The sequence below is a fragment of the Engraulis encrasicolus genome, chromosome 2 (assembly GCF_034702125.1).
Source record: "Engraulis encrasicolus isolate BLACKSEA-1 chromosome 2, IST_EnEncr_1.0, whole genome shotgun sequence".
Lineage (NCBI taxonomy): Eukaryota > Metazoa > Chordata > Actinopteri > Clupeiformes > Engraulidae > Engraulis > Engraulis encrasicolus.
This window is the reverse complement of record NC_085858.1, coordinates 57,869,601-57,881,732: the sequence shown is the minus strand read 5'-3', so window position 1 is coordinate 57,881,732 and position 12,132 is coordinate 57,869,601. Positions and strand designations below refer to the sequence as shown.

The 12,132-nt window shown below is 40.9% G+C and overlaps 1 long non-coding RNA gene across 1 annotated transcript; it reads right to left on the bottom strand.

Annotated features, from left to right (window-relative positions):
* Nucleotides 1–2,137: 2,137 nt before the first annotated feature.
* LOC134443098 (uncharacterized) lies at nt 2,138–11,313 on the bottom strand. The gene is made up of 3 exons (XR_010033570.1): nt 11,196–11,313; nt 2,709–2,831; nt 2,138–2,247 (listed from the first exon to the last, which is right to left on the bottom strand). It is a non-coding gene; the product is annotated as an uncharacterized LOC134443098 (long non-coding RNA).
* Between the last annotated feature and the right edge of the window lie 819 nt (nt 11,314–12,132).

The window sequence follows — 12,132 nt, the reverse complement described above, 5'->3', positions numbered from 1 at the left end:
GCTTGCATCATCTAAGGTGTTTTAATTTTATCTTTCAGAAGAATTTATTTTATGATAAAAGGCATAGACTAGGTAAAACGTTAGGCAGAGATAATTGAATCATTGCAATGCAAACTCCAAGCGTAGGCATCTGCAAGGTGGTTGTGAAGACGTTTTTTTATTGCCTATGCTGAAAATAGCCTAGACATTTAAGGTAGGCCTATTGGTAGACCTATTGCTTGACAGCAAATGAAGCCAGCCACAAAGCGACATCAAAGGAGAGAATAGGCAAACGTATGTTATAAAGTTTTCATTTCTAACATGTCGCCATGCAAGACTTGAACCCGGGACGACCACTTCTTACGCAGCGCACCTGCCCACTGTGCCATACACGTCTTCCCTGTCATGGAAGGAATTGTCCAATATTATCTTAGTAAATCAACACTATAAATGTTTTTTTTTTATTGTGCTGATTATCAGAAATCCCGCGAAATGAAAGACAATGGTAACTATTGTAGTTTTTACTGGCATTATCACATCATAGACTATTAAAATAGAGTGACTGGTTCGCTTTGATCTCGTAAAATGATGGCGGGAATCAAGCGGAACGTGCCCGTTGTGACAGCTGTTTCCTACAGGTTCATGTTTTGTGCGACACTGATTCATTTAGCCTGGTGTTAAACCTGGGAGCTACCAGGTTAACGTTGGAGCATAAATTACCGTGGCAACTCAGCTGAGTTTCAGGTTAGCAAGGCTGATGGAACGGATCTCTGTCTAAAAATAGCTTAGTTTACCGACTTGAGCTCGGATTTGGGGTTACCGCCGTTGATGGAATGGTCCCCAGGATTGCAGCTTAAGCCGGGCTTACACTGTGCAATACTTTGGTATTGGTATTTTAAAGTAATGTGCTTAAGTGTGGTTTTAGAAATATAATATTAGTGTATTGCATTTTAAGTGTATTTTAATTGTATTTGTATTTCTAAAGTAATGTGCTAAAGTGTGGTATTAAAAACGACACTATAAGTGTATTGTATTTTAAGTGTATTTTAAATGTATTTGTATTTTTGAAGAATTGTGCTAAAGTGTGGTATTAGAAAATATACTATTAGTGTATTGTATTTAAGTGGATTTTAAGTGTATTTGTATTTTTAAAGTGATGTGCTAAAGTGTCGTTTTAGAAAATATTCTATTAGTGTATTATATTTTAAGTGTATTTTAAGTGTATTTGTATTTTAAAAGTAATGTGCTAAAGTTTGGTATTAGAAAGTATATTTGAAATGTACTTAAAGTTAAGTATGATTTTAGTATATTAAGTACACTTGTACAAAGTTTGATTTTAGGCACCGGCACGGCTCTATGCCGCCCTAAACAAGAGTCAGTCTGGAGTTGGAGAACCAAACTGAGAAATACCTTTGTAGTTTTGTGGAATACACCTGAAAATATACTTACTGTACATGTGGAACATTGACTGAACTTTCCTTTTACATAAGAAGTTCAATGGATTAAATTACCTGTGGAAAAATTGACTAAACTTTGCTTTTACGTGAAAAGTTTAAGGGATTAGTTACCTGTGGAACATTGACTAAACAGCAGTAGCTAACACGCTTATCCTACAGCAAGGCAATCCTTTGTTTGAACTCGTGCCCGCGCACGCGTATCCTACAGCAAGCCAATCCTTTGTTTGAACTGCCATAAGGTTTGCTGTAGAGAAAAATACTTTCCCGATTAAATTTTTTTGGATGTTGAAGCTGGTAGCGATACAGAGAGCAATAGATAGATATGTTCTTGTTCTTTGTATGTATGCTTTGGCAACTGAAGACAATGCAACATCTGAGAGAGAGAGAGAGAGAGAGAGAGAGAGAGAGAGAGAGAGAGAGAGAGAGAGAGAGAGAGAGAGAGAGAGAGAGAGAGAGAGAGAGAGAGAGAGAGAGAGAGAGAGAGAGAGAGAGAGAGAGAGAGAGAGAGAGAGAGAGAGAGGAGAGAGAGAGAGAGAGAGAGAGAGAGAGAGAGAGAGAGAGAGAGAGAGAGAGAGAGAGGAGAGAGAGAGAGAGAGAGAGAGAGAGAGAGAGAGAGAGAGAGAGAGAGAGAGAGAGAGAGAGAGAGAGAGAGAGAGAGAGAGAACGAGAGTATAAAACAGAGTGCTGATCTTACTGTTGAGGTGAAGAGTCTGGTCCTTTGAAATTGATGCCTGAAGCCTTAGACTGATCGCTCTTCATAGACACACAGGTGGGTGCAGGAGAGGGTGGTCTCCCCTCAGACTCCTCCATCCTAGACAATAACAGAAGGATGAGAGACGTTTGTGTGTTCCCAAAGACTGCGCTCTACCGTTCCCTTCTTGTCCAGAAAGCTCAGTGATCTCATGGTGGAAGAGGAATTGTGCAGGCACGCTCTTGGAAGGTGGCAATGTTGGGGCCTAGCAGCCTTTTTTCCTGTCAGTGGTGATGTTATGGTGTTCAGTGGATGACCTCCTGTAGAGAGTAGTCTCTCTCATTCTCCTTCAGAGAACAGGGGACATATCCTATTGTTTTCTTTGTACCGTTCTCCATCAAATGTAAGAATCAGACGTTTTGAAAACAGTATTTTGTTATTATTCACAATGTACCTAGTTTCTCAACTTCTATGGAGTTTGTATATGTATGCTTTAGTAACAGTGATACACTAATAACAATGACACACATTTGAATCTAAATCTGAATCATCGAGAGAATAAAACAGAGTGCTGAGCTTACTGTTTGGGTGAAGAGTCTGGTCCTTTGAAATTAATTCCTGAAGTCTTGGACTGATAACTCTTCATGGACACACAGGTGGGTGCAGGAGAGGGAGGTCTCCCCTCAGAGACAGACTCCTCCATCCTAGACCATAACAGAAGGATGAGTGTGTTTGGTGTGTGAGTGTCTGTGTGTGTGCGCGCGCGTGCGTGCGTGCATGTGTGCGCTTGTGTGTGGAGGGTGGCCTGCTGACAGCGAACGAACAGAGTTAACATTAACCAATTGAAAAATAACTAGACAGAGAGAGAGAGAGAGAGAGAGATGTGTGTGTGCAGTGTTATTTACTATTTATTGAAAATATTTCTTCAACACGTGTCAATGAAGAAAATGACCCTCTTTCAGGGGTCAATTGACCTTTTTACCTAAATTTTTTTTTTTAAAAAATTTTTTTTTTATTTTTTTTATTTTACCTTTATTTTACCAGGGAAATAAAATCACATTGAGAATAAAATTCTCTTTTACAAGTGAGCCCTGGCCAAGGCGGCAGCACACATAACAGTTACATTACAGACAGGACACAGACAAAACAGAACAAATCAATATGGATAAAGAGATAAAATTACACAATAAAAACCATAAAATAATAAACATAAAACAACATTAGAAGGAGATTAGAATATTAAAAGCAAGTGCAGACAGATTTAAAAGTGTCATTAAGATAGGTTTTAAACTCAGCTACAGACATAAAAACAGCAAGCTTAAGAGATTTCTGCAGTTCATTCCAGTGAGTTGGGGCACAATGAATAAAAGCAGTTTTACCAAATTCTGTTTTTATCATGGGGACATTTAAAACAATGTAGCTACTTGAGCGTAGGTTGTATCCTTGACTGCTAAAAGATAAAAGGCTCTGTATATACAAGGGGAGCTGGCCAACTAAGGCCTTGTATACGAATAAAAGCCAATGTTTATGACGTCTAAAATCTAGTGATGGCCAGCCTACTAGGTCATACAACACACAATGGTGCGTAGAATGCTTTCTTCTAGTGATGAATCTTAAAGCAGAGTGATAAGTAGAGTCAAGTGATTGTAAAAGTGCCTTGGTGGTGTGTCTATAAAAAATGTCCCCATAATCTAAAACAGGTAAAAATGTAGCTTCAACCAACTTCCTTCTTGCAGATTGTGAGAAACAAGCACTGTTTCTGTAATAAAACCCCAACTTTAATTTTAGTTTTGACACCAATTGCTTAACATGAAGCTTAAAAGACAAGTCCTCCTCTAACATAAAACCTAGGTACTTATAAGAGGAAACCAACTCGATGGAGCTGCCCTGCAAGGTGAGAAGAGGTGGAATAGGGATATTCCTTCGGCTCCTTGCAAAGATCATATATTTGGTTTTCTTGTCATTTAAAACTAATTTTAAAGATAAAAGGCTGCGCTGGATTCTTTCAAATGCTTCTTGCAATTTTGAGATGCAGCTTTCCATGGAAGGTGCAGAACAATATATTATATTATTATATGGTTGTGACGTCATCTGTCGAATGCTCCATTCATTTCAACGGGGCTCCCCAACGTTCGGACGTCTGTTATTTTTCGATAACGGACGGGTTGGTCTATAACAGACCGCTGTCAATGGCAACAAGACTTTTCACTGCTAAAGCGACTTTTCAACAAGACTCTAATCAGCTGCTGTGATAGACAGCACCCGTTGTCCTGGCTACCGCTGTCAATGGCAACAAGACGTTCACTGCTAAAGCCACTGGCTTGTATACAAGTCAGTGGCTAAAGCGAATGTTTCATATCACTCCGCAGGGGGTCGGTCTTTTGTCACTCTAATCAGCTGCTGTGATAGACAACACCTGTTGTCCTGGCTAGCCTACCTAGCTGTTGCCTAGCGGTGTTCCACAACGGCACTGTTTTGTTTTGCGCAGCAACAATCTTAACATTAAATAGGTCTAAAGCAATGTCCCCGCATGTGTGAATCATTTAAGTATATCCATATAATAAGCGGGTTAACTTTCGGCGAGTCGGTCGCTTTGTGGAATAGCAGCACTTCAGAGAGAACAAGACCCCTCCGCTCCGCGTCGGGGTCTAAAGATTCTCTCTGTCGTGCTGCTATTCCACGGTAGCGACCTTCTCGCCGAACGTTAACCCTTACGTATCTCTGCATATAAGTGAATATCTGCATCTGATCTGTCACCAAGATTATTAATATATATTGTAAATAGCAGAGGGCCCAAAATGGACCCCTGCGGCACTCCAGTATCAATATTTAACTTGTCAGAAAGGGAGCCTTTGATTTGCACACTCTGGGTCCTCCCATTTAAATAGTTAGAGACCCAACCTACTGTAGAATCAGAAAGGCCAATACTGCGCAGACGTGATAAAAGAATGCAATGATTGACAGTGTCAAAGGCTTTAGTCAAATCAATAAATACTGCAGCACAAGATTTTCCACTATCTAACGCATAGGTAACATCATTTAAAACGTTCATAGTAGCAGTGGCTGTACTATGGTTCTTTCTAAAACCAGACTGAAACTTTGAAAGAATACACTTCCTAGCCAGATAATCCTTTAGTTGCTCACTGAGTATAGTTTCAAGAACTTTGGCAATTATTGACAGCTTAGATATTGGTCTATAATTATCCAAGATGGTTGGATCACCACCTTTAAGTAGGGGAACAACTAAGGCAGATTTCCAGACATCTGGAACAATATTCTGATCAAGGGATAAATTAAAAATATAAGACAGAGGTCCAGCAATAATCTCAGCTGCTAACTTTAAAAAATACGGCTCAATTTCATCAGGCCCTGCAGACTTCTTGGAATCTAGATTTTTTAGGGCCTTTAAGACCTCGTTTCGTGTGGTGGCAGAAAAGCTAAATGTTGGACCATTTCTTCTCAGGGGAGGAGACGTGTTTGTTACGTCACTCCCAGAGGATTCATTAAAATTGATCCTGAAGAAACAAAATGCTTATTAAAGCTATTCGTAATATCAAGCATATTTGTGATGCGCTGATCATTCAATACAATGTGATCAGTGAAATCATTACAAGAGGTTAATGGAGAAAGCGACTTTATGGTTTTCCAAAATTTGATAGGATTATTTATATTTTGTGAAGTTTCATTTAAGTAATATTCTGATTTTGTTTTACGTATCAGTGCCGTGCATTTATTTCTTAAGACTCTAAAAGCTAACCAATCTGTTTCAGAGTCCGATTTTCTGGCCGTGGCCCAAGCTAAGTTTCTTGCATGAATAAGTTCAGATAGGTCATTTGAAAACCAGGGGTTATCACGCCCTTTTACTCTAAACCTCTTAATAGGGGCATGCCTATTCACAATTGTCATAAATAAGCTGTGGAAATACTGCCATGCAGTGGTCACATCAGGTATTAACATCAACCTGTCCCAGTCAACTGAGAACACGTCATGCAAAAAGCCTTGGATATCAAAATGTTTAAAAATTCTCTTTGTGATAATTCGAGGTTTTGCTTTAGGAATTTTGCAATTTCTTACAGCAGCTATTGCGCAATGATCACTAATGTCATCTGGGAACACCCCTGCATATGTATATTTATGGGGTTTATTTGTGAGTATTATGTCTAATAAAGTGGACTTACTTAATTTCTTATGGTTAACCCGTGTGGGCGAATCAATCAGTTGAGTGAGGTTCACAGAGTCACAGAAAGATTTGAACTGATCTGAGCTTGGCGACATCCAATCCCAATTCAGATCCCCCAAGAGAACAATGTCCATGGATAATAAATCCGATAAGGCAGCAGTCAACGAGGCTAGAGCACCACCGACAGCCGCGGGTGGTCTATAGCAGCCGACCAGACATAAGTGACAGTTTTTTCCAAATTCCAGGTCAATAGCCAGGAGTTCAAACTGCTTGGGGATAGAAACTGATTTAAGAACAGATGCATGCAAGCTTGATTTAACATACACTGCAACCCCGCCCCCTTTACTTTTACGATCCGTTCGAAATAAATTGTACCCCTCCAAGGCAATGTCACGATTTGATATGGATTTTTTTAGCCACGTCTCCGAGATGACCAAAATGTCTGTTTTGGTCGTGCTGGCCCAGATTTTTATTCGATCCATTTTTGGTAGTAAACTGCGAGCATTTAGATGCACAATCCCCAGGCCTGTCCGATTCGAAAAATCCAGAGGAGTTGCAATAGTTCCAATTGGGCCAGGGTTTGGGCTTAATCCGGCCATTAATAGCAACAGTACTACCAGAAATCGTTTCCTGGCTTGTTTTAGAAGGGGGGTACTTCTTTGATCCCCATGTGGGAATGATGTGTCCTCAGTCATATTCACGAACATTAGGGATTTCTCCGGCAAGATAATTAATGACATGGGACTATCAACAAGTCGAGATGTGCAGAGGGGATCTGTGTGTTTTAATGGCAAGTGAAGATGGAGACGCACCTCTGCAATTACATTGTCTTCTGGGATCCATGGAGAATACCCTAGTCCAAACATGTGGAAAACTACGCAGAAAAGCAGCATCTTCATGATTCCGCAGTGATGTTGGAACTCGTGCCGTGATGTTATGGTCGTACAGACACCCCCTCCACCTGGTCATAGGGGCAGCGGTAGGTCAGCAGCGGCAGCAGCAGTGCAAGACGAAGCTGGACAGACAAGCTGGTGGAGAGCAGACGAACCCAGAAGGGAACCGCAAAGGCCTACTCCCGATGCTACGAGGACCCGTGGATCTCGGCAAGCCCAACAACAGCCGCTACTCTCCAATCAAAAGTCGCCAGCCGTCATCCGCTTTCCGGAATGATGTAGCCGGCTAATGCAGGTGTCCAGGTGCTGGGTGGCAGGCAGCCCACAGGCCCGGGAAGGACGGCGAGTCAACGACCTCACTACCAAACTGCAACCTCCAGGCGTAATCCACAAGGATGTTTCAGGAACAATAACGACTTTCCAATCGCCGGTTTCCAACCAGGAAAACGCTCTCTGGAGTGCGCTGGCTACGTGATGGTGGAGGTGGAATGCCACAGGTAGCCCACACCTAGTTTCTCCCAACGCGGCAGGTTTCAGGTGTCTACAAGTCCATCTCAGCAGGTATGATTTTATCCAGAGTTCCAAACAAGAGCAGGAATATTGAAATGTCACTAAATGTATAAACATGTAACATTAGACAAACGGGACGACAATGCAGACCAGAATTAGGTCAGCAGGTCAGACGCGACAAACAGTGTGCTGCCATCTTGGATTGATCTTCATCTCTTCTGCTTCTGGAAAAGCTCCTTCTAAAAGCCCCACAAGAGGGTCATTTGACCCTTTGGACCCCCTGCAGACACTCCTTTTGTTGTGGAAATGTGGCTGTTAGCAGCTCACAGCTGTCACTTGAGACACAGAGTGTGTGTGTGTGTGTGTGTGTGCGTGTGGATCATTTCCAATGCCTGTTGAGTGCTGTATCTCTGCATCTTCGTTCCATGGAGAGGAGCTTCTTTCACCACAAAATTCTTGACACATGCACTGGTATTTATCCATCTAACAATTGCCAGGTTACATTCACATGAGTCGTTATGGTCACATGGCATGGGAGATTCACACGTTACAGTTTTTCTCGATTGGTTTGGCTAATTTCCGAAACTGAGATGACATTCTCAAAACAACACACGGACAAATCCCCAAACCAACTTGCAATTTCCCAAAACAGAATGGCATTTTTCATTGCTTTCATCAGATATCAAATGCTTTGTACATGTCTCAAATGTTAAGTACATCTCTGCAGATGGATATGTACAAATACCCTTCAGTTGACACATTCAGCATACATTTAGCACATTTTCCAAATAAATTGACCTTGCTTATCTAAACGAATTAGACAATTCTCAGTCTAATGGTTGCCCTCTCCAAAACACGTCAGCATTATTTCATTGTGTAAGTCATCATATGCAAAGTGGTCTACGCAATATTTTAAGAATTTCATTACATAGTAAATTCATGACAGTGTTCAACAGGTCAGATGGTATTGTAACTTTACTAGTTAGTAGAAAATAATTTTACAACCGTGTATACTACAGTTTCCTCTGTTATTTGGCCAATTTCATGACACTTTTTCAAACAACATTCTGTTTTGAACAATTGCTAGTTGCTTTGGCATTTGTCCATGTTATTTTGAGAATGTTATCTCTGTTTTGAGAAATGAGCCAAACCCATGAGAAACTTGTGATATATGGGCATTACTTTCTGTATATGAATTTACAGTAAAGAAAGTTACTGATAAATGTCCTTGGTAAATTATCCGTGTTGTCAAACTTCAATGGTTTCACTCACTTTTTCATTTTTATACATAGTCGAAATTTGTTAGCTGAACGTAGATAAAACACCTAACCATTTTGACTGGCAGTGCTTACACAATGGCAAAGGGACAATGTATTTTGGGGGTACTGATGATATACGTGGGGAAGAAATTTAGTTTTGACACATGGGTAAACTGTTTTTGGGGTGATATGAGCGAGTGATGAGGATCCATGTAGTTATGCTGAACCATCCAGTTTATTTTGACAGAAGGACTAAATGAATGCAAATGAGCCAAAGCAATTGAGAAGCATCTATGCCATTTTGATGGTACTGACTATTTATATGTGAGATGGTTTAGTGCTGATGCAAGAATGAGGTGTTTTGGGAGGTATATGACATTTTGCTAGTTATCTGAACTGTTGTGCAGAAGTGTAAGAATGTTTGGCCAAATGACCCAATGGTTATAGGAATGTCATCTCAGTTTCAAGAAATGAGCCAAACCAATCGAGAAAAACTGTAATTCAACCATTATCTGGTTGCAGTCATATGATTCGTCATGATCACATGGGACATTCACACGTTCATTGATGACTTATATGAAGAAAATGTGCTGACATGTTTTCAGGACAATCATTACACTGAGAATCAACCAATTGGGATAGATCAGCAAGGTACATTCATTTGAAAATTCTACTAAATGTAAGCTGATTGTGTTAACATAGGATACTTGTACATAGCAATTTGCAAGGATGTACTAAATGATTGAGACATGTACAAAAGCATTTGAAATTTGATGAAAGCAATGATAAATTCCATTCTGTTGTGAGGAACTGCAAATTAGTTTTGGGATTTGTCCATGTTTTGAGAATGACATCTCAGTTTCTAGAAATGAGCCAAACCAATGGAGAAAAACTGTAACACACTCTCCGCCAAACTTTGCTATCTGTCTTTGCTACTGATATCTTCATGCAAGTTGCTATTTACCTGTGGTGATTTTGGAGGCTGACAGCCCTTGGGAAGAAGCTGTCTGTCCCTGTTTGTCTTGGCTGTTACCACTGTAAAGGGCTCTGCATACTTCACGTGCGCATTTTGTCGCGTGTGGCGCGAGAACCATTAATGACGTCATCACTTGCGACAGACTATTCATACTTCAGAAGGCTTTCGCTCGCATTGTCGGAAGTGCCCTCTGCTGTTCATGAGAGAAACGGCAGCGTGAGTTCCACGGATGTATAAAATAGAAAGCCAAACACGGCTGCTGTAGGGCTACTGAACGTCTGACTTGTGACTTACCACATTGAAACATATATTTTTTTTGTTGTAGCCTACATTGCCAGATCATTCCAAGACCATGTGAGAGCATTGTTCCGGCGGCAGAATTTTTAAATATATCGCCGAACACAACGTGCTTCTGAACAAAGTAAACAATTGTTTCACTGAACAACATTTAAGAGAGAAGATAAAATAACTCTCTATGACATTTTATTATCCTCAAAATGGTGCAGGATCCATTCTGTAGTAGCCTACAGTAGTTGTAGCCTCTCTTCGCAACTCCTGCTTTGTCTGCCTACCTGCATGGTCGCTGGTGGCGCACGACATGTTACAAAAAATGTGGGGTGCACGACGTCTCGACACGGCAGCTCGCGCCACGGCGTGACGTCATTTTGGGTCACGTGATGGCGCGAGTGAGGTCGCGAGTGAAGTATGAAGGAGACTTACACCAGTCACGCCAAGTATGAATCCCCCTTAAGGTGTGACCCCCTCACCCCTCACCCCACACACGGCCCCTAACAGCCTCATTACCATAACAAAATGAGTGATTAGTGTATTAGGTAAAAGCCACCGGGTCAAATGACCCCTCTCTGGTACTTCTAGGTAGGCAGAAAAATCCTGGTAGTTCTAGTGGCAATGTTGGGGCCTAGCAGCCTTTTTTCCTGTCATCGGTGATGTTATGTTGTTCGGTGGATGTCTCCTACGAAGATGACCTCCTGTAGAGAGTAGTCTCTCTCATTCTCCTTCAGAGAACAGGGGACATATCCTATTGTTTTATTTGTACCGTTCTCCATCAAATGTAAGAATCAGACATTTTGAAAACAGTATTTTGTTATTATTCACAATGTACCTAGTTTCTCAACTTCTATGGGGTTTGTATATGTATGCTTTAGTAACAGTGATACACTAATGACAATGACACACATTTGAATCTAAATCTGAATCATTGAGAGAATAAAACAGAGTGCTGATCTTACTGTTTGGGTGAAGAGTCTGGTCCTTTGAAATTAATGCCTGAAGCCTTGGACTGATCGCTCTTCATAGACACACAGGTGGGTGCAGGAGAGGGTGGTCTCCCCTCAGAGACAGACTCCTCCATCCTAGACAATAAGAGAAGGATGAGTGTGTTTGGTGTGTGTGTGTGTGTGTGTGTGCGTACGTGCGTGCATGTGTGCGCTTGTGTGTGGAGGGTGGCCTGCTGACAGCAAACGAACAGGAGTTAACATTAACCAATTGAAAAATAACTAGACAGAGAGAGAGAGAGAGAGAGATTGAGAGAGAGAGAGAGAGAGAGAGAGAGAGAGAGAGAGAGAGACAGGAGAGAGAGAGAGAGAGAGAGAGAGAGAGAGAGAGAGATGTGTGTGTGCAGTGTTATTTACTATTTATTGAAAATATTTCTTCAACACGTGTCAATGAAGAAAATGACCCTCTTTCATTAAGCAGCGTACTCATTTATTAACCAAGGTGCCGTATAGATAAATCTACAGATTATAGTATAGAGATACAGTATTTTAATGGCATATCATTTGGAATATCTGTTGGGGTTTCAAAACGCCTGGAAAACTTCTCCTATGTGAGAATAATAATAAAAAAATGGTTTACTTCATAGTGGCTACATTAAATGCAATATTGATAATAATAGTAACATTCCTTAAACGTCAATGTCAGTGAGTAAGTGAGTGAGTGTGTGCATCTTAGTCTACTGTTTGTACTCAATTTTGTTTTCTTTTCTGTTTTTGTACTGTACTGTCTGTAGGACCAAAACAGATACACTTACTTATTTTCGTTCTCGCTTTGTGTGTGTGTGTGTGTGTGTGTGTGTGTGTGTGTGTGTGTGTGTGTGTGTGTGTGTGTGTGTGTGTGTGTGTGTGTGTGTGTGTGTGTGTGTGTGTGTGTGTGTGTGTTCTTTACTGG